Source organism: Pseudorca crassidens, chromosome 19 (assembly GCF_039906515.1).
Source record: "Pseudorca crassidens isolate mPseCra1 chromosome 19, mPseCra1.hap1, whole genome shotgun sequence".
Lineage (NCBI taxonomy): Eukaryota > Metazoa > Chordata > Mammalia > Artiodactyla > Delphinidae > Pseudorca > Pseudorca crassidens.
In genome coordinates, this window is record NC_090314.1 from 25,129,480 (window position 1) to 25,150,077 (window position 20,598).

Sequence of the window (20,598 nt, forward strand, 5' to 3'; positions counted from 1 at the left end):
GCTTCCAAGCCACAGACCACCAATGTTTCCTGGACTCTGGCGCTCTTTATTCCTCTCTCCATGCCCTGCCGCCCCCTGCCCCTGCCCCCATTTGCTGCTGGTAAGTTCATTTTCCCAGTCTGGCTCCCGTGCAGAGAGGGCCTGGAGGCCGAGGTGGAAGGTAGCAGCGAGTTGGCCCACGCTTGGCCCTCCTGCGGTTGCCGCTTCAGCACCAGACTGTCATACACCTGGTAGTTGGCATTGCCTCCCGGGTTCCGGCTGAGTGGCATGAAGGTGGGCGGGGGTGGAGGGTGCTCGGTAGCCTGGACGTCGGGCAGGAGGTCAGAGGGGCGGAGGAGCAGCACTGAGCTGGGAGCCGGGGCCCGCTGGTCCGAGGCCTCGGCCAGTACCGTGAGGGAGGCGGAGGTGGCCACAGGGCGCCGCAAGGGCAGGATCTCAGCCCATTCGGCCGCCGGGTGCCGCACCTCGTGGGGATCGCGGGAGTAATCCAAGTGTCCCGCGGAGGGATGCAGGCTGCGGTTGGACTCGCTGTGAGCACAGCTGGGGAGGCTACGTCTGTGGGCCGGTGGGGTGTCACGCTACCAGGCATCGGGCCGGTAGACCCGAGGCACCAGAGCGGACGGAGGCTCAGAGCCCTCCAGACCCAGACTCCGCCGCGGGCCCAGTTGCCGTCCTTTCGGCCCGCGAGCCCCTCGACCTGCACCTGGCCGCCCCCACCGGCGCCCAGCCCCGGCGCCGCCACCTGTGTGCCGGTGTGTCCCTCCACAGCTCCCTCCGACAAAAGCCCCGCCCCACCACCACCCCGCCCCTCTGGCGTGTCACCGCGGTTGGGTGCGGGAGCGGGATCGAGGGCAGGGGCCGCTTCCCCGGGCCTGCCGGCCACCAGGGGCGGGGTCCTGAGCTCGGCGGGGGGTGTGGGGGCAAGGGTGGCCTTGCCGGGGCTGAGGGGCCGTGGCGACTCAATGGTGGCTCCCGGTGGCTTCGGGCCGGCTGCTGTCGGGCAGGAGGGCCGGCCCGGGCTGCGGCCGGGCTGCGCCTAGCGCCGCGTGGGCGGGCAGGGCCGATGCCCAAGGGACCGCGGGCCCCGGGCCCTGAAGCCTCCGGGGCCACGTCCCTGTGAGCGACGTGCGGGATCTTGGGCGGGGCGCCAAGCGCTGAAGGGTTGGCTGGGTCACGGCCGCCCTGGGCTGGGAGGTGGTCGCCAAACCCTCCGCCGCCGCCCGATACCCGAGACCTCCGTTTCCCCTGCCTGGGCGGGCGAGGGGGCCCTGCCGGGGCGGGCTGGCCGCCAGGCTGGCGTTAAGGCGCCAGCGCCAGCGAAACTGGGCCTCAAGAGGCCGCCCGCGGCCCCCCGCCCCCGTCTACGGCCATACCACCCTGAACGCGCCCGATCTCGTCTGATCTCGGAAGCTAAGCAGGGTCGGGCCTGGTTAGTACTTGGATGGGAGACCGCCTGGGAATACCGGGTGCTGTAGGCTTTTTGCCTCCCGCTCCGCCCGCCTTCTCCTTTACTCGCCCGCGGCGGGGGCCGCCGGCTCCGCCCCCGCCGGGCCGCGCTGCAGGCCCCACCTCCTCAGGCCCCTCCCACCATGGCGCGCGCCGGCGGGGGCGCTCCCCGCCGGCCCGGCCGGCCAGGCGGCCAGAAGGCGGCCCTGGAAGGCAGCCGCACCCCAGACGCTCCCGGGGTGGCTGGCCCGGACCCAGACTCCGCCGCGGGCCCAGTTGCCGTCCTTTCGGCCCGCGAGCCCCTCGACCTGCACCTGGCCGCCCCCACCGGCGCCCAGCCCCGGCGCCGCCCACCTGTGTGCCGGTGTGTCCCTCCACAGCTCCCTCCGACAAAAGCCCCCGCCCCACCACCACCCCGCCCCTCTGGCGTGTCACCGCGGCCGGTGTGCGGGAGCGGGATCGAGGGCAGGTGGCCGCTTCCCCGGGCCTGCCGGCCACCAGGGGCGGGGTCCTGAGCTCGGCGGGGGGTGTGGGGGCAAGGGTGGCCTTGCCGGGGGCTGAGGGGCCGTGGCGACTCAATGGAGGCTCGCGGTGGCTTCGGGGCCGGCTGCTGTCGGGCAGGAGGGGCCGGCCCGGGCTGCGGCCGGGCTGCGCCTAGCGCCGCGTGGGCGGGCAGGGCCGATGCCCAAGGGACCCGCGGGCCCCGGGCCCTGAAGCCTCCGGGGCCACGTCCCTGTGAGCGACGTGCGGGATCTTGGGCGGGGCGCCAAGCGCCGAAGGGTTTGCTGGGTCACGGCCGCCCTGGGCTGGGAGGTGGTCGCCAAACCCTCCGCCGCCGCCCGATACCCGAGACCTCCGTTCCCCCCTGCCTGGGCGGGCGAGGGGGCCCTGCCGGGGCGGGCCGGCCGCCAGGCTGGCGTTAAGGCGCCAGCGCCAGCGAAACTGGGCCTCAAGAGGCCGCCCGCGGCCCCACCGCCCCCCGTCTACGGCCATACCACCCTGAACGCGCCCGATCTCGTCTGATCTCGGAAGCTAAGCAGGGTCGGGCCTGGTTAGTACTTGGATGGGAGACCGCCTGGGAATACCGGGTGCTGTAGGCTTTTTGCCTCCCGCTCCGCCCGCCTTCTCCTTTACTCGCCCCGCGGCGGGGGGGCCGCCGGCTCCGCCCCCGCCGAGCCCCGCTGCAGGCAGTAGGCAAGGTGGTTTACCTGCCCGAGCAGGAAGCTTGGGCGATGGCAGAAGTGGAAGAAACTCTTGAGCACATCCACGGAGCAGCGCATGCACATGCGATGGGTGCCTACACAGCTGGCTTGCTTGTCTGTGGGGAAAGGCGAGATGGGTCAGGGCCTGGGTTCCTGAGGGGCTGAGAATCAAGGCAGGGATAGAAGAAAGGGGACAGGCCCACATCCCCTGAACCCACGCCGGCGCCCACTCACCTTTGTGGAAAATACGATTGAAAAGTGCCCTCAAGAATCTCTTCAGATGCCTCCAGAGTTGAGGGAAGAAGGGGAGGGGGGAGGCCGGGAGCAGGGTGAGCCCTGAAATCCAACCCTTGTCCGGTCACACCCCAGCAGCCCTCCCACCTCAGCCCCTTCAAGACCCCAGGGCTCCCCCAACCGCGCTGCACAGATCCTGCCCTGACCATAGTCACCATGTTGATCCCCACGTTGAGCAAGATGAAGCTGACCGGGATCAGAAGAATTGAGTATCCTTGCTCCTGGCATTTCCTGGGGATGGGGCCAGTGAACGGCTCGGCTCGGTAGTAGTTTCGCTCACCCATGGCCGTTGGTCCCAGGACTGCCTGGGCCCTCTGCCCTCCAGTTTTAACTGGGAGCCAGACTGGGTCATAATGGGGCAGGTGGTGAGGTCACAGTGAGGGAGGGGGATGAAAAGGAGGGCCCAGAGTGGCATTCCCTGGTAACCAGGGTCAGGTAAGCTGAGCCTGGACAGTCAAACAGGGCCCGGTGGCCGGCATACATCCCCTCGAGCGGTCATTCATTCGCTCACCGCCCGCTGACTCACTTGTTCAAATGACACATTGCGTCTCTTGGCCCCTCTTGAGACTAGGAAGACCTTGGCCTCAGAGGCCTGCTGAAGGCCTGGCTGGAGTCCAGAGCCTCAGCCTTCTTCATGCCCTTCACTGGGCCTGGAGCTGGACCTGCCCAGATGTGGAACCTCCCAGTTTGGAAGCAACTTCTTGTATGAGGCTCTCTGTGGACAGGGACAGCTGAGACACAGAGGAGGTGCCCAGAGACCAGGGGTTTGGAGTCTGCAGCTGCAGATGTACTTAGTGCATGGTATAGGACCAGGAGGGGCCTGCTGGCACAACTGTGGCCACTAAACCAAAGGGACCCTCAGGCCAAGAAGGGGACACTGGCTTCTTATTGCAGGAAGCCAAGCGCAGGGACCCAGGCTGGCAGAAGGAGTGGCGCTTCCAAGCCACAGACCACCAATGTTTCCTGGACTCTGGCGCTCTTTATTCCTCTCTCCATGCCCTGCCGCCCCCTGCCCCTGCCCCCATTTGCTGCTGGTAAGTTCATTTTCCCAGTCTGGCTCCCGTGCAGAGAGGGCCTGGAGGCCGAGGTGGAAGGTAGCAGCGAGTTGGCCCACGCTTGGCCCTCCTGCGGTTGCCGCTTCAGCACCAGACTGTCATACACCTGGTAGTTGGCATTGCCTCCCGGGTTCCGGCTGAGTGGCATGAAGGTGGGCGGGGGTGGAGGGTGCTCGGTAGCCTGGACGTCGGGCAGGAGGTCAGAGGGGCGGAGGAGCAGCACTGAGCTGGGAGCCGGGGCCCGCTGGTCCGAGGCCTCGGCCAGTACCGTGAGGGAGGCGGAGGTGGCCACAGGGCGCCGCAAGGGCAGGATCTCAGCCCATTCGGCTGCCGGGTGCCGCACCTCGTGGGGATCGCGGGAGTAATCCAAGTGTCCCGCGGAGGGATGCAGGCTGCGGTTGGACTCGCTGTGAGCACAGCTGGGGAGGCTACGTCTGTGGGCCGGTGGGGTGTCACGCTACCAGGCATCGGGCCGGTAGACCCGAGGCACCAGAGCGGATGGAGGCTCAGAGCCCTCCAGACCCAGACTCCGCCGCGGGCCCAGTTGCCGTCCTTTCGGCCCGCGAGCCCCTCGACCTGCACCTGGCCGCCCCCACCGGCGCCCAGCCCCGGCGCCGCCACCTGTGTGCCGGTGTGTCCCTCCACAGCTCCCTCCGACAAAAGCCCCGCCCCACCACCACCCCGCCCCTCTGGCGTGTCACCGCGGTTGGGTGCGGGAGCGGGATCGAGGGCAGGGGCCGCTTCCCCGGGCCTGCCGGCCACCAGGGGCGGGGTCCTGAGCTCGGCGGGGGGTGTGGGGGCAAGGGTGGCCTTGCCGGGGCTGAGGGGCCGTGGCGACTCAATGGTGGCTCCCGGTGGCTTCGGGCCGGCTGCTGTCGGGCAGGAGGGCCGGCCCGGGCTGCGGCCGGGCTGCGCCTAGCGCCGCGTGGGCGGGCAGGGCCGATGCCCAAGGGACCGCGGGCCCCGGGCCCTGAAGCCTCCGGGGCCACGTCCCTGTGAGCGACGTGCGGGATCTTGGGCGGGGCGCCAAGCGCTGAAGGGTTGGCTGGGTCACGGCCGCCCTGGGCTGGGAGGTGGTCGCCAAACCCTCCGCCGCCGCCCGATACCCGAGACCTCCGTTTCCCCTGCCTGGGCGGGCGAGGGGGCCCTGCCGGGGCGGGCTGGCCGCCAGGCTGGCGTTAAGGCGCCAGCGCCAGCGAAACTGGGCCTCAAGAGGCCGCCCGCGGCCCCCCGCCCCCGTCTACGGCCATACCACCCTGAACGCGCCCGATCTCGTCTGATCTCGGAAGCTAAGCAGGGTCGGGCCTGGTTAGTACTTGGATGGGAGACCGCCTGGGAATACCGGGTGCTGTAGGCTTTTTGCCTCCCGCTCCGCCCGCCTTCTCCTTTACTCGCCCGCGGCGGGGGCCGCCGGCTCCGCCCCCGCCGGGCCGCGCTGCAGGCCCCACCTCCTCAGGCCCCTCCCACCATGGCGCGCGCCGGCGGGGGCGCTCCCCGCCGGCCCGGCCGGCCAGGCGGCCAGAAGGCGGCCCTGGAAGGCAGCCGCACCCCAGACGCTCCCGGGGTGGCTGGCCCGGACCCAGACTCCGCCGCGGGCCCAGTTGCCGTCCTTTCGGCCCGCGAGCCCCTCGACCTGCACCTGGCCGCCCCCACCGGCGCCCAGCCCCGGCGCCGCCACCTGTGTGCCGGTGTGTCCCTCCACAGCTCCCTCCGACAAAAGCCCCGCCCCACCACCACCCCGCCCCTCTGGCGTGTCACCGCGGCCGGGTGCGGGAGCGGGATCGAGGGCAGGGGCCGCTTCCCCGGGCCTGCCGGCCACCAGGGGCGGGGTCCTGAGCTCGGCGGGGGGTGTGGGGGCAAGGGTGGCCTTGCCGGGGCTGAGGGGCCGTGGCGACTCAATGGAGGCTCGCGGTGGCTTCGGGCCGGCTGCTGTCGGGCAGGAGGGCCGGCCCGGGCTGCGGCCGGGCTGCGCCTAGCGCCGCGTGGGCGGGCAGGGCCGATGCCCAAGGGACCGCGGGCCCCGGGCCCTGAAGCCTCCGGGGCCACGTCCCTGTGAGCGACGTGCGGGATCTTGGGCGGGGCGCCAAGCGCCGAAGGGTTTGCTGGGTCAGGGCCGCCCTGGGCTGGGAGGTGGTCGCCAAACCCTCCGCCGCCGCCCGATACCCGAGACCTCCGTTCCCCCTGCCTGGGCGGGCGAGGGGGCCCTGCCGGGACGGGCCGGCCGCCAGGCTGGCGTTAAGGCGCCAGCGCCAGCGAAACTGGTCCTCAAGAGGCAGCCGTCGGCCCCCGCCCCCGTCTACGGCCATACCACCCTGAACGCGCCCGATCTCGTCTGATCTCGGAAGCTAAGCAGGGTCGGGCCTGGTTAGTACTTGGATGGGAGACCGCCTGGGAATACCGGGTGCTGTAGGCTTTTTGCCTCCCGCTCCGCCCGCCTTCTCCTTTACTCGCCCGCGGCGGGGGGGCCGCCGGCTCCGCCCCCGCCGAGCCCCGCTGCAGGCAGTAGGCAAGGTGGTTTACCTGCCCGAGCAGGAAGCTTGGGCGATGGCAGAAGTGGGAAGAAACTCTTGAGCACAGGTTCTTGGGATCCACGGAGCAGCGCATGCACATGCGATGGGTGCCTACACAGCTGGCTTGCTTGTCTGTGGGGAAAGGCGAGATGGGTCAGGGCCTGGGTTCCTGAGGGGCTGAGAATCAAGGCAGGGATAGAAGAAAGGGGACAGGCCCACATCCCCTGAACCCACGCCGGCGCCCACTCACCTTTGTGGAAAATACGATTGAAAAGTGCCCTCAAGAATCTCTTCAGATGCCTCCAGAGTTGAGGGAAGAAGGGGAGGGGGGAGGCCGGGAGCAGGGTGAGCCCTGAAATCCAACCCTTGTCCGGTCACACCCCAGCAGCCCTCCCACCTCAGCCCCTTCAAGACCCCAGGGCGCCCCCAACCGCGCTGCACAGATCCTGCCCTGACCATAGTCACCATGTTGAACCCCACGTTGAGCAAGATGAAGCTGACCGGGATCAGAAGAATTGAGTATCCTTGCTCCTGGCATTTCCTGGGGATGGGGCCAGTGAACGGCTCGGCTCGGTAGTAGTTTCGCTCACCCATGGCCGTTGGTCCCAGGACTGCCTGGGCCCTCTGCCCTCCAGTTTTAACTGGGAGCCAGACTGGGTCATAATGGGGCAGGTGGTGAGGTCACAGTGAGGGAGGGGGATGAAAAGGAGGGCCCAGAGTGGCATTCCCTGGTAACCAGGGTCAGGTAAGCTGAGCCTGGACAGTCAAACAGGGCCCGGTGGCCGGCATACATCCCCTCGAGCGGTCATTCATTCGCTCACCGCCCGCTGACTCACTTGTTCAAATGACACATTGCGTCTCTTGGCCCCTCTTGAGACTAGGAAGACCTTGGCCTCAGAGGCCTGCTGAAGGCCTGGCTGGAGTCCAGAGCCTCAGCCTTCTTCATGCCCTTCACTGGGCCTGGAGCTGGACCTGCCCAGATGTGGAACCTCCCAGTTTGGAAGCAACTTCTTGTATGAGGCTCTCTGTGGACAGGGACAGCTGAGACACAGAGGAGGTGCCCAGAGACCAGGGGTTTGGAGTCTGCAGCTGCAGATGTACTTAGTGCATGGTATAGGACCAGGAGGGGCCTGCTGGCACAACTGTGGCCACTAAACCAAAGGGACCCTCAGGCCAAGAAGGGGACACTGGCTTCTTATTGCAGGAAGCCAAGCGCAGGGACCCAGGCTGGCAGAAGGAGTGGCGCTTCCAAGCCACAGACCACCAATGTTTCCTGGACTCTGGCGCTCTTTATTCCTCTCTCCATGCCCTGCCGCCCCCTGCCCCTGCCCCCATTTGCTGCTGGTAAGTTCATTTTCCCAGTCTGGCTCCCGTGCAGAGAGGGCCTGGAGGCCGAGGTGGAAGGTAGCAGCGAGTTGGCCCACGCTTGGCCCTCCTGCGGTTGCCGCTTCAGCACCAGACTGTCATACACCTGGTAGTTGGCATTGCCTCCCGGGTTCCGGCTGAGTGGCATGAAGGTGGGCGGGGGTGGAGGGTGCTCGGTAGCCTGGACGTCGGGCAGGAGGTGAGAGGGGCGGAGGAGCAGCGCTGAGCTGGGAGCCGGGGCCCGCTGGTCCGAGGCCTCGGCCAGTACCGTGAGGGAGGCGGAGGTGGCCACAGGGCGCCGCAAGGGCAGGATCTCAGCCCATTCGGCCGCCGGGTGCCGCACCTCGTGGGGATCGCGGGAGTAATCCAAGTGTCCCGCGGAGGGATGCAGGCTGCGGTTGGACTCGCTGTGAGCACAGCTGGGGAGGCTACGTCTGTGGGCCGGTGGGGTGTCACGCTACCAGGCATCGGGCCGGTAGACCCGAGGCACCAGAGCGGATGGAGGCTCAGAGCCCTCCAGACCCAGACTCCGCCGCGGGCCCAGTTGCCGTCCTTTCGGCCCGCGAGCCCCTCGACCTGCACCTGGCCGCCCCCACCGGCGCCCAGCCCCGGCGCCGCCACCTGTGTGCCGGTGTGTCCCTCCACAGCTCCCTCCGACAAAAGCCCCGCCCCACCACCACCCCGCCCCTCTGGCGTGTCACCGCGGTTGGGTGCGGGAGCGGGATCGAGGGCAGGGGCCGCTTCCCCGGGCCTGCCGGCCACCAGGGGCGGGGTCCTGAGCTCGGCGGGGGGTGTGGGGGCAAGGGTGGCCTTGCCGGGGCTGAGGGGCCGTGGCGACTCAATGGTGGCTCCCGGTGGCTTCGGGCCGGCTGCTGTCGGGCAGGAGGGCCGGCCCGGGCTGCGGCCGGGCTGCGCCTAGCGCCGCGTGGGCGGGCAGGGCCGATGCCCAAGGGACCGCGGGCCCCGGGCCCTGAAGCCTCCGGGGCCACGTCCCTGTGAGCGACGTGCGGGATCTTGGGCGGGGCGCCAAGCGCTGAAGGGTTGGCTGGGTCACGGCCGCCCTGGGCTGGGAGGTGGTCGCCAAACCCTCCGCCGCCGCCCGATACCCGAGACCTCCGTTTCCCCTGCCTGGGCGGGCGAGGGGGCCCTGCCGGGGCGGGCTGGCCGCCAGGCTGGCGTTAAGGCGCCAGCGCCAGCGAAACTGGGCCTCAAGAGGCCGCCCGCGGCCCCCCGCCCCCGTCTACGGCCATACCACCCTGAACGCGCCCGATCTCGTCTGATCTCGGAAGCTAAGCAGGGTCGGGCCTGGTTAGTACTTGGATGGGAGACCGCCTGGGAATACCGGGTGCTGTAGGCTTTTTGCCTCCCGCTCCGCCCGCCTTCTCCTTTACTCGCCCGCGGCGGGGGCCGCCGGCTCCGCCCCCGCCGGGCCGCGCTGCAGGCCCCACCTCCTCAGGCCCCTCCCACCATGGCGCGCGCCGGCGGGGGCGCTCCCCGCCGGCCCGGCCGGCCAGGCGGCCAGAAGGCGGCCCTGGAAGGCAGCCGCACCCCAGACGCTCCCGGGGTGGCTGGCCCGGACCCAGACTCCGCCGCGGGCCCAGTTGCCGTCCTTTCGGCCCGCGAGCCCCTCGACCTGCACCTGGCCGCCCCCACCGGCGCCCAGCCCCGGCGCCGCCACCTGTGTGCCGGTGTGTCCCTCCACAGCTCCCTCCGACAAAAGCCCCGCCCCACCACCACCCCGCCCCTCTGGCGTGTCACCGCGGCCGGGTGCGGGAGCGGGATCGAGGGCAGGGGCCGCTTCCCCGGGCCTGCCGGCCACCAGGGGCGGGGTCCTGAGCTCGGCGGGGGGTGTGGGGGCAAGGGTGGCCTTGCCGGGGCTGAGGGGCCGTGGCGACTCAATGGAGGCTCGCGGTGGCTTCGGGCCGGCTGCTGTCGGGCAGGAGGGCCGGCCCGGGCTGCGGCCGGGCTGCGCCTAGCGCCGCGTGGGCGGGCAGGGCCGATGCCCAAGGGACCGCGGGCCCCGGGCCCTGAAGCCTCCGGGGCCACGTCCCTGTGAGCGACGTGCGGGATCTTGGGCGGGGCGCCAAGCGCCGAAGGGTTTGCTGGGTCACGGCCGCCCTGGGCTGGGAGGTGGTCGCCAAACCCTCCGCCGCCGCCCGATACCCGAGACCTCCGTTCCCCCTGCCTGGGCGGGCGAGGGGGCCCTGCCGGGGCGGGCCGGCCGCCAGGCTGGCGTTAAGGCGCCAGCGCCAGCGAAACTGGGCCTCAAGAGGCCGCCCGCGGCCCCCCGCCCCCGTCTACGGCCATACCACCCTGAACGCGCCCGATCTCGTCTGATCTCGGAAGCTAAGCAGGGTCGGGCCTGGTTAGTACTTGGATGGGAGACCGCCTGGGAATACCGGGTGCTGTAGGCTTTTTGCCTCCCACTCCGCCCGCCTTCTCCTTTACTCGCCCGCGGCGGGGGGGCCGCCGGCTCCGCCCCCGCCGAGCCCCGCTGCAGGCAGTAGGCAAGGTGGTTTACCTGCCCGAGCAGGAAGCTTGGGCGATGGCAGAAGTGGGAAGAAACTCTTGAGCACAGGTTCTTGGGATCCACGGAGCAGCGCATGCACATGCGATGGGTGCCTACACAGCTGGCTTGCTTGTCTGTGGGGAAAGGCGAGATGGGTCAGGGCCTGGGTTCCTGAGGGGCTGAGAATCAAGGCAGGGATAGAAGAAAGGGGACAGGCCCACATCCCCTGAACCCACGCCGGCGCCCACTCACCTTTGTGGAAAATACGATTGAAAAGTGCCCTCAAGAATCTCTTCAGATGCCTCCAGAGTTGAGGGAAGAAGGGGAGGGGGGAGGCCGGGAGCAGGGTGAGCCCTGAAATCCAACCCTTGTCCGGTCACACCCCAGCAGCCCTCCCACCTCAGCCCCTTCAAGACCCCAGGGCTCCCCCAACCGCGCTGCACAGATCCTGCCCTGACCATAGTCACCATGTTGATCCCCACGTTGAGCAAGATGAAGCTGACCGGGATCAGAAGAATTGAGTATCCTTGCTCCTGGCATTTCCTGGGGATGGGGCCAGTGAACGGCTCGGCTCGGTAGTAGTTTCGCTCACCCATGGCCGTTGGTCCCAGGACTGCCTGGGCCCTCTGCCCTCCAGTTTTAACTGGGAGCCAGACTGGGTCATAATGGGGCAGGTGGTGAGGTCACAGTGAGGGAGGGGGATGAAAAGGAGGGCCCAGAGTGGCATTCCCTGGTAACCAGGGTCAGGTAAGCTGAGCCTGGACAGTCAAACAGGGCCCGGTGGCCGGCATACATCCCCTCGAGCGGTCATTCATTCGCTCACCGCCCGCTGACTCACTTGTTCAAATGACACATTGCGTCTCTTGGCCCCTCTTGAGACTAGGAAGACCTTGGCCTCAGAGGCCTGCTGAAGGCCTGGCTGGAGTCCAGAGCCTCAGCCTTCTTCATGCCCTTCACTGGGCCTGGAGCTGGACCTGCCCAGATGTGGAACCTCCCAGTTTGGAAGCAACTTCTTGTATGAGGCTCTCTGTGGACAGGGACAGCTGAGACACAGAGGAGGTGCCCAGAGACCAGGGGTTTGGAGTCTGCAGCTGCAGATGTACTTAGTGCATGGTATAGGACCAGGAGGGGCCTGCTGGCACAACTGTGGCCACTAAACCAAAGGGACCCTCAGGCCAAGAAGGGGACACTGGCTTCTTATTGCAGGAAGCCAAGCGCAGGGACCCAGGCTGGCAGAAGGAGTGGCGCTTCCAAGCCACAGACCACCAATGTTTCCTGGACTCTGGCGCTCTTTATTCCTCTCTCCATGCCCTGCCGCCCCCTGCCCCTGCCCCCATTTGCTGCTGGTAAGTTCATTTTCCCAGTCTGGCTCCCGTGCAGAGAGGGCCTGGAGGCCGAGGTGGAAGGTAGCAGCGAGTTGGCCCACGCTTGGCCCTCCTGCGGTTGCCGCTTCAGCACCAGACTGTCATACACCTGGTAGTTGGCATTGCCTCCCGGGTTCCGGCTGAGTGGCATGAAGGTGGGCGGGGGTGGAGGGTGCTCGGTAGCCTGGACGTCGGGCAGGAGGTCAGAGGGGCGGAGGAGCAGCACTGAGCTGGGAGCCGGGGCCCGCTGGTCCGAGGCCTCGGCCAGTACCGTGAGGGAGGCGGAGGTGGCCACAGGGCGCCGCAAGGGCAGGATCTCAGCCCATTCGGCTGCCGGGTGCCGCACCTCGTGGGGATCGCGGGAGTAATCCAAGTGTCCCGCGGAGGGATGCAGGCTGCGGTTGGACTCGCTGTGAGCACAGCTGGGGAGGCTACGTCTGTGGGCCGGTGGGGTGTCACGCTACCAGGCATCGGGCCGGTAGACCCGAGGCACCAGAGCGGATGGAGGCTCAGAGCCCTCCAGACCCAGACTCCGCCGCGGGCCCAGTTGCCGTCCTTTCGGCCCGCGAGCCCCTCGACCTGCACCTGGCCGCCCCCACCGGCGCCCAGCCCCGGCGCCGCCACCTGTGTGCCGGTGTGTCCCTCCACAGCTCCCTCCGACAAAAGCCCCGCCCCACCACCACCCCGCCCCTCTGGCGTGTCACCGCGGTTGGGTGCGGGAGCGGGATCGAGGGCAGGGGCCGCTTCCCCGGGCCTGCCGGCCACCAGGGGCGGGGTCCTGAGCTCGGCGGGGGGTGTGGGGGCAAGGGTGGCCTTGCCGGGGCTGAGGGGCCGTGGCGACTCAATGGTGGCTCCCGGTGGCTTCGGGCCGGCTGCTGTCGGGCAGGAGGGCCGGCCCGGGCTGCGGCCGGGCTGCGCCTAGCGCCGCGTGGGCGGGCAGGGCCGATGCCCAAGGGACCGCGGGCCCCGGGCCCTGAAGCCTCCGGGGCCACGTCCCTGTGAGCGACGTGCGGGATCTTGGGCGGGGCGCCAAGCGCTGAAGGGTTTGCTGGGTCACGGCCGCCCTGGGCTGGGAGGTGGTCGCCAAACCCTCCGCCGCCGCCCGATACCCGAGACCTCCGTTTCCCCTGCCTGGGCGGGCGAGGGGGCCCTGCCGGGGCGGGCTGGCCGCCAGGCTGGCGTTAAGGCGCCAGCGCCAGCGAAACTGGGCCTCAAGAGGCCGCCCGCGGCCCCCCGCCCCCGTCTACGGCCATACCACCCTGAACGCGCCCGATCTCGTCTGATCTCGGAAGCTAAGCAGGGTCGGGCCTGGTTAGTACTTGGATGGGAGACCGCCTGGGAATACCGGGTGCTGTAGGCTTTTTGCCTCCCGCTCCGCCCGCCTTCTCCTTTACTCGCCCGCGGCGGGGGCCGCCGGCTCCGCCCCCGCCGGGCCGCGCTGCAGGCCCCACCTCCACAGGCCCCTCCCACCATGGCGCGCGCCGGCGGGGGCGCTCCCCGCCGGCCCGGCCGGCCAGGCGGCCAGAAGGCGGCCCTGGAAGGCAGCCGCACCCCAGACGCTCCCGGGGTGGCTGGCCCGGACCCAGACTCCGCCGCGGGCCCAGTTGCCGTCCTTTCGGCCCGCGAGCCCCTCGACCTGCACCTGGCCGCCCCCACCGGCGCCCAGCCCCGGCGCCGCCACCTGTGTGCCGGTGTGTCCCTCCACAGCTCCCTCCGACAAAAGCCCCGCCCCACCACCACCCCGCCCCTCTGGCGTGTCACCGCGGCCGGGTGCGGGAGCGGGATCGAGGGCAGGGGCCGCTTCCCCGGGCCTGCCGGCCACCAGGGGCGGGGTCCTGAGCTCGGCGGGGGGTGTGGGGGCAAGGGTGGCCTTGCCGGGGCTGAGGGGCCGTGGCGACTCAATGGAGGCTCGCGGTGGCTTCGGGCCGGCTGCTGTCGGGCAGGAGGGCCGGCCCGGGCTGCGGCCGGGCTGCGCCTAGCGCCGCGTGGGCGGGCAGGGCCGATGCCCAAGGGACCGCGGGCCCCGGGCCCTGAAGCCTCCGGGGCCACGTCCCTGTGAGCGACGTGCGGGATCTTGGGCGGGGCGCCAAGCGCCGAAGGGTTTGCTGGGTCAGGGCCGCCCTGGGCTGGGAGGTGGTCGCCAAACCCTCCGCCGCCGCCCGATACCCGAGACCTCCGTTCCCCCTGCCTGGGCGGGCGAGGGGGCCCTGCCGGGACGGGCCGGCCGCCAGGCTGGCGTTAAGGCGCCAGCGCCAGCGAAACTGGTCCTCAAGAGGCAGCCGTCGGCCCCCGCCCCCGTCTACGGCCATACCACCCTGAACGCGCCCGATCTCGTCTGATCTCGGAAGCTAAGCAGGGTCGGGCCTGGTTAGTACTTGGATGGGAGACCGCCTGGGAATACCGGGTGCTGTAGGCTTTTTGCCTCCCGCTCCGCCCGCCTTCTCCTTTACTCGCCCGCGGCGGGGGGGCCGCCGGCTCCGCCCCCGCCGAGCCCCGCTGCAGGCAGTAGGCAAGGTGGTTTACCTGCCCGAGCAGGAAGCTTGGGCGATGGCAGAAGTGGGAAGAAACTCTTGAGCACAGGTTCTTGGGATCCACGGAGCAGCGCATGCACATGCGATGGGTGCCTACACAGCTGGCTTGCTTGTCTGTGGGGAAAGGCGAGATGGGTCAGGGCCTGGGTTCCTGAGGGGCTGAGAATCAAGGCAGGGATAGAAGAAAGGGGACAGGCCCACATCCCCTGAACCCACGCCGGCGCCCACTCACCTTTGTGGAAAATACGATTGAAAAGTGCCCTCAAGAATCTCTTCAGATGCCTCCAGAGTTGAGGGAAGAAGGGGAGGGGGGAGGCCGGGAGCAGGGTGAGCCCTGAAATCCAACCCTTGTCCGGTCACACCCCAGCAGCCCTCCCACCTCAGCCCCTTCAAGACCCCAGGGCTCCCCCAACCGCGCTGCACAGATCCTGCCCTGACCATAGTCACCATGTTGATCCCCACGTTGAGCAAGATGAAGCTGACCGGGATCAGAAGAATTGAGTATCCTTGCTCCTGGCATTTCCTGGGGATGGGGCCAGTGAACGGCTCGGCTCGGTAGTAGTTTCGCTCACCCATGGCCGTTGGTCCCAGGACTGCCTGGGCCCTCTGCCCTCCAGTTTTAACTGGGAGCCAGACTGGGTCATAATGGGGCAGGTGGTGAGGTCACAGTGAGGGAGGGGGATGAAAAGGAGGGCCCAGAGTGGCATTCCCTGGTAACCAGGGTCAGGTAAGCTGAGCCTGGACAGTCAAACAGGGCCCGGTGGCCGGCATACATCCCCTCGAGCGGTCATTCATTCGCTCACCGCCCGCTGACTCACTTGTTCAAATGACACATTGCGTCTCTTGGCCCCTCTTGAGACTAGGAAGACCTTGGCCTCAGAGGCCTGCTGAAGGCCTGGCTGGAGTCCAGAGCCTCAGCCTTCTTCATGCCCTTCACTGGGCCTGGAGCTGGACCTGCCCAGATGTGGAACCTCCCAGTTTGGAAGCAACTTCTTGTATGAGGCTCTCTGTGGACAGGGACAGCTGAGACACAGAGGAGGTGCCCAGAGACCAGGGGTTTGGAGTCTGCAGCTGCAGATGTACTTAGTGCATGGTATAGGACCAGGAGGGGCCTGCTGGCACAACTGTGGCCACTAAACCAAAGGGACCCTCAGGCCAAGAAGGGGACACTGGCTTCTTATTGCAGGAAGCCAAGCGCAGGGACCCAGGCTGGCAGAAGGAGTGGCGCTTCCAAGCCACAGACCACCAATGTTTCCTGGACTCTGGCGCTCTTTATTCCTCTCTCCATGCCCTGCCGCCCCCTGCCCCTGCCCCCATTTGCTGCTGGTAAGTTCATTTTCCCAGTCTGGCTCCCGTGCAGAGAGGGCCTGGAGGCCGAGGTGGAAGGTAGCAGCGAGTTGGCCCACGCTTGGCCCTCCTGCGGTTGCCGCTTCAGCACCAGACTGTCATACACCTGGTAGTTGGCATTGCCTCCCGGGTTCCGGCTGAGTGGCATGAAGGTGGGCGGGGGTGGAGGGTGCTCGGTAGCCTGGACGTCGGGCAGGAGGTCAGAGGGGCGGAGGAGCAGCACTGAGCTGGGAGCCGGGGCCCGCTGGTCCGAGGCCTCGGCCAGTACCGTGAGGGAGGCGGAGGTGGCCACAGGGCGCCGCAAGGGCAGGATCTCAGCCCATTCGGCTGCCGGGTGCCGCACCTCGTGGGGATCGCGGGAGTAATCCAAGTGTCCCGCGGAGGGATGCAGGCTGCGGTTGGACTCGCTGTGAGCACAGCTGGGGAGGCTACGTCTGTGGGCCGGTGGGGTGTCACGCTACCAGGCATCGGGCCGGTAGACCCGAGGCACCAGAGCGGATGGAGGCTCAGAGCCCTCCAGACCCAGACTCCGCCGCGGGCCCAGTTGCCGTCCTTTCGGCCCGCGAGCCCCTCGACCTGCACCTGGCCGCCCCCACCGGCGCCCAGCCCCGGCGCCGCCACCTGTGTGCCGGTGTGTCCCTCCACAGCTCCCTCCGACAAAAGCCCCGCCCCACCACCACCCCGCCCCTCTGGCGTGTCACCGCGGTTGGGTGCGGGAGCGGGATCGAGGGCAGGGGCCGCTTCCCCGGGCCTGCCGGCCACCAGGGGCGGGGTCCTGAGCTCGGCGGGGGGTGTGGGGGCAAGGGTGGCCTTGCCGGGGCTGAGGGGCCGTGGCGACTCAATGGTGGCTCCCGGTGGCTTCGGGCCGGCTGCTGTCGGGCAGGAGGGCCGGCCCGGGCTGCGGCCGGGCTGCGCCTAGCGCCGCGTGGGCGGGCAGGGCCGATGCCCAAGGGACCGCGGGCCCCGGGCCCTGAAGCCTCCGGGGCCACGTCCCTGTGAGCGACGTGCGGGATCTTGGGCGGGGCGCCAAGCGCTGAAGGGTTTGCTGGGTCACGGCCGCCCTGGGCTGGGAGGTGGTCGCCAAACCCTCCGCCGCCGCCCGATACCCGAGACCTCCGTTTCCCCTGCCTGGGCGGGCGAGGGGGCCCTGCCGGGGCGGGCTGGCCGCCAGGCTGGCGTTAAGGCGCCAGCGCCAGCGAAACTGGGCCTCAAGAGGCCGCCCGCGGCCCCCCGCCCCCGTCTACGGCCATACCACCCTGAACGCGCCCGATCTCGTCTGATCTCGGAAGCTAAGCAGGGTCGGGCCTGGTTAGTACTTGGATGGGAGACCGCCTGGGAATACCGGGTGCTGTAGGCTTTTTGCCTCCCGCTCCGCCCGCCTTCTCCTTTACTCGCCCGCGGCGGGGGCCGCCGGCTCCGCCCCCGCCGGGCCGCGCTGCAGGCCCCACCTCCTCAGGCCCCTCCCACCATGGCGCGCGCCGGCGGGGGCGCTCCCCGCCGGCCCGGCCGGCCAGGCGGCCAGAAGGCGGCCCTGGAAGGCAGCCGCACCCCAGACGCTCCCGGGGTGGCTGGCCCGGACCCAGACTCCGCCGCGGGCCCAGTTGCCGTCCTTTCGGCCCGCGAGCCCCTCGACCTGCACCTGGCCGCCCCCACCGGCGCCCAGCCCCGGCGCCGCCACCTGTGTGCCGGTGTGTCCCTCCACAGCTCCCTCCGACAAAAGCCCCGCCCCACCACCACCCCGCCCCTCTGGCGTGTCACCGCGGCCGGGTGCGGGAGCGGGATCGAGGGCAGGGGCCGCTTCCCCGGGCCTGCCGGCCACCAGGGGCGGGGTCCTGAGCTCGGCGGGGGGTGTGGGGGCAAGGGTGGCCTTGCCGGGGCTGAGGGGCCGTGGCGACTCAATGGAGGCTCGCGGTGGCTTCGGGCCGGCTGCTGTCGGGCAGGAGGGCCGGCCCGGGCTGCGGCCGGGCTGCGCCTAGCGCCGCGTGGGCGGGCAGGGCCGATGCCCAAGGGACCGCGGGCCCCGGGCCCTGAAGCCTCCGGGGCCACGTCCCTGTGAGCGACGTGCGGGATCTTGGGCGGGGCGCCAAGCGCCGAAGGGTTTGCTGGGTCAGGGCCGCCCTGGGCTGGGAGGTGGTCGCCAAACCCTCCGCCGCCGCCCGATACCCGAGACCTCCGTTCCCCCTGCCTGGGCGGGCGAGGGGGCCCTGCCGGGACGGGCCGGCCGCCAGGCTGGCGTTAAGGCGCCAGCGCCAGCGAAACTGGTCCTCAAGAGGCAGCCGTCGGCCCCCGCCCCCGTCTACGGCCATACCACCCTGAACGCGCCCGATCTCGTCTGATCTCGGAAGCTAAGCAGGGTCGGGCCTGGTTAGTACTTGGATGGGAGACCGCCTGGGAATACCGGGTGCTGTAGGCTTTTTGCCTCCCGCTCCGCCCGCCTTCTCCTTTACTCGCCCGCGGCGGGGGGGCCGCCGGCTCCGCCCCCGCCGAGCCCCGCTGCAGGCAGTAGGCAAGGTGGTTTACCTGCCCGAGCAGGAAGCTTGGGCGATGGCAGAAGTGGGAAGAAACTCTTGAGCACAGGTTCTTGGGATCCACGGAGCAGCGCATGCACATGCGATGGGTGCCTACACAGCTGGCTTGCTTGTCTGTGGGGAAAGGCGAGATGGGTCAGGGCCTGGGTTCCTGAGGGGCTGAGAATCAAGGCAGGGATAGAAGAAAGGGGACAGGCCCACATCCCCTGAACCCACGCCGGCGCCCACTCACCTTTGTGGAAAATACGATTGAAAAGTGCCCTCAAGAATCTCTTCAGATGCCTCCAGAGTTGAGGGAAGAAGGGGAGGGGGGAGGCCGGGAGCAGGGTGAGCCCTGAAATCCAACCCTTGTCCGGTCACACCCCAGCAGCCCTCCCACCTCAGCCCCTTCAAGACCCCAGGGCTCCCCCAACCGCGCTGCACAGATCCTGCCCTGACCATAGTCACCATGTTGATCCCCACGTTGAGCAAGATGAAGCTGACCGGGATCAGAAGAATTGAGTATCCTTGCTCCTGGCATTTCCTGGGGATGGGGCCAGTGAACGGCTCGGCTCGGTAGTAGTTTCGCTCACCCATGGCCGTTGGTCCCAGGACTGCCTGGGCCCTCTGCCCTCCAGTTTTAACTGGGAGCCAGACTGGGTCATAATGGGGCAGGTGGTGAGGTCACAGTGAGGGAGGGGGATGAAAAGGAGGGCCCAGAGTGGCATTCCCTGGTAACCAGGGTCAGGTAAGCTGAGCCTGGACAGTCAAACAGGGCCCGGTGGCCGGCATACATCCCCTCGAGCGGTCATTCATTCGCTCACCGCCCGCTGACTCACTTGTTCAAATGACACATTGCGTCTCTTGGCCCCTCTTGAGACTAGGAAGACCTTGGCCTCAGAGGCCTGCTGAAGGCCTGGCTGGAGTCCAGAGCCTCAGCCTTCTTCATGCCCTTCACTGGGCCTGGAGCTGGACCTGCCCAGATGTGGAACCTCCCAGTTTGGAAGCAACTTCTTGTATGAGGCTCTCTGTGGACAGGGACAGCTGAGACACAGAGGAGGTGCCCAGAGACCAGGGGTTTGGAGTCTGCAGCTGCAGATGTACTTAGTGCATGGTATAGGACCAGGAGGGGCCTGCTGGCACAACTGTGGCCACTAAACCAAAGGGACCCTCAGGCCAAGAAGGGGACACTGGCTTCTTATTGCAGGAAGCCAAGCGCAGGGACCCAGGCTGGCAGAAGGAGTGGCGCTTCCAAGCCACAGACCACCAATGTTTCCTGGACTCTGGCGCTCTTTATTCCTCTCTCCATGCCCTGCCGCCCCCTGCCCCTGCCCCCATTTGCTGCTGGTAAGTTCATTTTCCCAGTCTGGCTCCCGTGCAGAGAGGGCCTGGAGGCCGAGGTGGAAGGTAGCAGCGAGTTGGCCCACGCTTGGCCCTCCTGCGGTTGCCGCTTCAGCACCAGACTGTCATACACCTGGTAGTTGGCATTGCCTCCCGGGTTCCGGCTGAGTGGCATGAAGGTGGGCGGGGGTGGAGGGTGCTCGGTAGCCTGGACGTCGGGCAGGAGGTCAGAGGGGCGGAGGAGCAGCACTGAGCTGGGAGCCGGGGCCCGCTGGTCCGAGGCCTCGGCCAGTACCGTGAGGGAGGCGGAGGTGGCCACAGGGCGCCGCAAGGGCAGGATCTCAGCCCATTCGGCTGCCGGGTGCCGCACCTCGTGGGGATCGCGGGAGTAATCCAAGTGTCCCGCGGAGGGATGCAGGCTGCGGTTGGACTCGCTGTGAGCACAGCTGGGGAGGCTACGTCTGTGGGCCGGTGGGGTGTCACGCTACCAGGCATCGGGCCGGTAGACCCGAGGCACCAGAGCGGATGGAGGCTCAGAGCCCTCCAGACCCAGACTCCGCCGCGGGCCCAGTTGCCGTCCTTTCGGCCCGCGAGCCCCTCGACCTGCACCTGGCCGCCCCCACCGGCGCCCAGCCCCGGCGCCGCCACCTGTGTGCCGGTGTGTCCCTCCACAGCTCCCTCCGACAAAAGCCCCGCCCCACCACCACCCCGCCCCTCTGGCGTGTCACCGCGGTTGGGTGCGGGAGCGGGATCGAGGGCAGGGGCCGCTTCCCCGGGCCTGCCGGCCACCAGGGGCGGGGTCCTGAGCTCGGCGGGGGGTGTGGGGGCAAGGGTGGCCTTGCCGGGGCTGAGGGGCCGTGGCGACTCAATGGTGGCTCCCGGTGGCTTCGGGCCGGCTGCTGTCGGGCAGGAGGGCCGGCCCGGGCTGCGGCCGGGCTGCGCCTAGCGCCGCGTGGGCGGGCAGGGCCGATGCCCAAGGGACCGCGGGCCCCGGGCCCTGAAGCCTCCGGGGCCACGTCCCTGTGAGCGACGTGCGGGATCTTGGGCGGGGCGCCAAGCGCTGAAGGGTTTGCTGGGTCACGGCCGCCCTGGGCTGGGAGGTGGTCGCCAAACCCTCCGCCGCCGCC

At 69.2% G+C, this 20,598-nt stretch overlaps 10 non-coding genes across 10 annotated transcripts; all 10 read left to right on the plus strand.

The window, feature by feature from the left end:
- Window positions 1-1,359: 1,359 nt before the first annotated feature.
- On the plus strand, window positions 1,360-1,478 carry LOC137213369 (5S ribosomal RNA). Its single transcript, XR_010938009.1, has one exon. It is a non-coding gene; the product is annotated as a 5S ribosomal RNA (ribosomal RNA).
- Window positions 1,479-2,427: 949 nt separating this feature from the next.
- On the plus strand, window positions 2,428-2,546 carry LOC137213370 (5S ribosomal RNA). The gene has a single exon (XR_010938010.1). It is a non-coding gene; the product is annotated as a 5S ribosomal RNA (ribosomal RNA).
- Window positions 2,547-5,235: 2,689 nt separating this feature from the next.
- LOC137213371 (5S ribosomal RNA) lies at window positions 5,236-5,354 on the plus strand. The gene has a single exon (XR_010938011.1). It is a non-coding gene; the product is annotated as a 5S ribosomal RNA (ribosomal RNA).
- Window positions 5,355-6,291: 937 nt separating this feature from the next.
- LOC137213372 (5S ribosomal RNA) lies at window positions 6,292-6,410 on the plus strand. The gene has a single exon (XR_010938012.1). It is a non-coding gene; the product is annotated as a 5S ribosomal RNA (ribosomal RNA).
- A 2,700-nt stretch (window positions 6,411-9,110) lies between these two features.
- LOC137213373 (5S ribosomal RNA) lies at window positions 9,111-9,229 on the plus strand. Its single transcript, XR_010938013.1, has one exon. It is a non-coding gene; the product is annotated as a 5S ribosomal RNA (ribosomal RNA).
- Window positions 9,230-10,167: 938 nt separating this feature from the next.
- Window positions 10,168-10,286, plus strand: LOC137213374 (5S ribosomal RNA). The gene has a single exon (XR_010938014.1). It is a non-coding gene; the product is annotated as a 5S ribosomal RNA (ribosomal RNA).
- A 2,700-nt stretch (window positions 10,287-12,986) lies between these two features.
- On the plus strand, window positions 12,987-13,105 carry LOC137213375 (5S ribosomal RNA). The gene has a single exon (XR_010938015.1). It is a non-coding gene; the product is annotated as a 5S ribosomal RNA (ribosomal RNA).
- Window positions 13,106-14,042: 937 nt separating this feature from the next.
- On the plus strand, window positions 14,043-14,161 carry LOC137213376 (5S ribosomal RNA). Its single transcript, XR_010938016.1, has one exon. It is a non-coding gene; the product is annotated as a 5S ribosomal RNA (ribosomal RNA).
- Window positions 14,162-16,861: 2,700 nt separating this feature from the next.
- Window positions 16,862-16,980, plus strand: LOC137213378 (5S ribosomal RNA). The gene has a single exon (XR_010938018.1). It is a non-coding gene; the product is annotated as a 5S ribosomal RNA (ribosomal RNA).
- Window positions 16,981-17,917: 937 nt separating this feature from the next.
- On the plus strand, window positions 17,918-18,036 carry LOC137213379 (5S ribosomal RNA). The gene has a single exon (XR_010938019.1). It is a non-coding gene; the product is annotated as a 5S ribosomal RNA (ribosomal RNA).
- Window positions 18,037-20,598: the final 2,562 nt, after the last annotated feature.